The 2,840-nt window shown below is 46.7% G+C and overlaps 1 pseudogene; it reads right to left on the reverse strand.

The window, feature by feature from the left end:
- Positions 1–300: 300 nt before the first annotated feature.
- LOC122098038 lies at positions 301–1,188 on the reverse strand (annotated as a pseudogene).
- Between the last annotated feature and the right edge of the window lie 1,652 nt (positions 1,189–2,840).

Genomic DNA, 2,840 nt, shown 5'->3' on the forward strand with positions numbered 1-2,840 from the left:
CAGATGTGGAGAGGTTTCTAGAAGGGGATCAAGTCCGCTGCTTTGGGCAGGAGTATCAGTTATTTTTACAGAAAGCAACAGAGAAATTAATTTTCTTTTCTGACTACTGAAAAGTGGAAAGATGCTCAAGTTTACCATTTAAAGGAACAATAGACATTTCTAAAGTCTCTGTCTAAACTTTGGTTTTCTTTAAAAAAACACACAAAAAACCAGGTCATCACAAAAAGTAATGTAAGTGGAGGCTGTAGGCAGGTACTGTTCTGTCCGTGGCAGTCTTTTGTGTAAAGTAAGGCATATTGGAGCTCCAATTTAACTGATGCAGTGGGGTTTACTGGCTATGCATGCCGAGGCAGTGCAAGTCGTCCGTGCCCTTGCTGTCGAAGCCTGGGAGGGGCTGACCATACTTGTCCATGCACCAACAGAAGCCCCGCTTTCTGCCTTTGGAGGGGCGACACTGCTTCTTCTTATAAAATCCTTTCTTGTCGCAGTTGGGGATGTGCACACCCCTGGGACTCAGCACATTGGGGAACTTCAGGTGATTCAGGGTGTCTTGCATCTCTCTAAGGAAGGGACCATATTCTATCTCCAGTTTGGACTCCGAGGAGAAGGTCTGGGTGTCCGTGCTCTGGGACTCATAGTCGACTTTGTAGTGCTGGCTGTCCTTTGCGTGACCTTTCTTGATGGTGTCCAGCTTCACGTGAATGGAATGGAACTTGGAGTCAGGCACCCTATATGTGCTGGGAGGGGCATGGCTCTCCAAGCTCCCCGTGCCTAGGTCCTCCTCTGACTCACTAGCATTTCCTGAGGCAGAGGGCGCCAGCAGCAGCAGGTAGTCGCTCAGCCGGCCAGGACGCTGGCATTGGCGCAGAACCCGCGGCCATCCAGCAGCGCCTGCAGTGGGCGTGGCTCGGTTGGTGGCAGCTGGCAGCTGAGCCCCTAGCTGCAGAGTTCTGTGTAGACACCTCACGGCTGACCCTCCCGCAGAGCACATGTCAGGCAGCTGCAACAGCCTGGCTCGCGCACCAGCTCGGCACACGCAGGCACTGCAGGCAGAGGCTCGCACTGGGCCAGTGCGATCCCATCACAGTGCCCGCATTGCAAGATGGGACCCTCGTCACCGGTGGCCTGAGGAGCAGGGCCAGGGTGGTGAGTAGAGCTGCCCTGAGCGCCAAGCGCCGCCGGAAGCATGGCGCCCATTGCAGGGGCCAACTGGAGTAAGCAGTTACTGGGTCAAGGCACGCAGTGTGAGATTGCAGGATCTGGAGCGCAACTACCGGTGCTCGGGGTGCAGCTGCCCAGCTTCCACCTCAGTACCTATAAGTTCTAATGTCACCCTTTTTCTATCTTATAGTAGTTTGGCTGATTTTAATGTAGTTAATCCATTTTGAGTTGATGTTAGTGCAAGCAGAGATCCACTTCCAGTTTTCTGCCTATTGATGTCCAGTTTTCCCAACACCAATAGTTGAAGAGGCTATGATGTCTGTGTATGTGTGGTGTGTGTGTGTGTGTGTGTGTGTCTGTGTGTCTGTGTGTCTGTGTGTCTGTGTGTCTGTGTGTCTGTGTGTCTGTGTCTGTGTCTGTGTGTGTGTCGGTCGTGGGGCTTGAACTCTCGGCCTCGGAGCTACCCCTCAGCATTTCATCTCCAGGCTAGTACTTGAACCACAGTTCCACTTCCCATTTTCTTGTGGTTTATTGGAGCTAAGAGTCTCATCGACTTCCCTGGCCCTGCTGGCTTTCAACAACCATTCTCAGATCTCAGCCTTCTGATTAGCTAGAGTAAATGCATGAGCCACAGTCACCCGGCAAGACTATGTTTTTTCCACATTACATCTTTCACTCTTTTGTCGAATATCAGATGATTGTAAGTATGTAGTTTTATTTCTGGGTCTTTTCATCTTTTTTAATACGTTTTTTTTTTTGTAAAAATTATGTACAAAGGGATTGCAGTTACATAAGGTAGGTAATGAGTTCATTTCCTCTCAAGCATTGATACTTCCTCCTTTGTTTTTCCCCTACCATCCCTACCCTTCCACCTCCACAACTACTCCTTTCCATCCCTCCTTCCCACTCCCTGCCTAAATTGTAAAGTTCGTTTTTGAACATAGTGTCTTGATCTCATTGTTAAAATGGGTCAAACTGTATCCCTAGTTAAGCATTTGGTTTTTTCCCCTTCACCTCCCAAAGCTAGAGAAATGTACATACAAGATACAGGGCACCAACATCAAAGAAACAAAAAAAAAAAAACATAAATTAGGTTACAAGATTGGGTGGAAGAATGATGACTGTTGACTTAATTTAATAAGTATTCTATAGTTTTTAATGGTAAGGTTTATTAACTCAAAGGGGGAGAAAAAACATTCAGAATAGTGGAATGTGGCTACTACTCATTTGATGTGTGTGGATAGATTATGATTAATAAAAATATATCTATTAATTCCCAGTGGTAGACTGCTATGCTAACTGGGAGGAGACTTTGGTAATGCCAGGGGTTTGAATACTGGTAATGAAGCAGAATATGAGGGGAGAGCATTTGCTAAAGATGTAACTTCCTAGGCTCATACTAAATACATTGAAGTAGAATGCTAAGTGATGATCGACTGAGCACCAAATTTTATTTGTTGACTTTTTGTTTTGTGAAGTCCAGGGATTTGAACCTAGAGCCTGGGTGCTGTCCTTTAATTTTTTCTCAAGGCTAGTGCTCTACCAGTTGAACCACAGCTTCAAGTCCATAATTTTGGTGGTTAATTGGAGATGAGTCTTTCCAAATTTCCTCTTTGGGCTTGCTTCAAACGTGATCCTCAGGTATCAGCCTCCCGAGTAGCTCGCATTCCATTTGTGAG

The sequence above is a fragment of the Dipodomys spectabilis genome, unplaced genomic scaffold (assembly GCF_019054845.1).
Source record: "Dipodomys spectabilis isolate Male_0828 unplaced genomic scaffold, ASM1905484v1 ptg000454l, whole genome shotgun sequence".
Lineage (NCBI taxonomy): Eukaryota > Metazoa > Chordata > Mammalia > Rodentia > Heteromyidae > Dipodomys > Dipodomys spectabilis.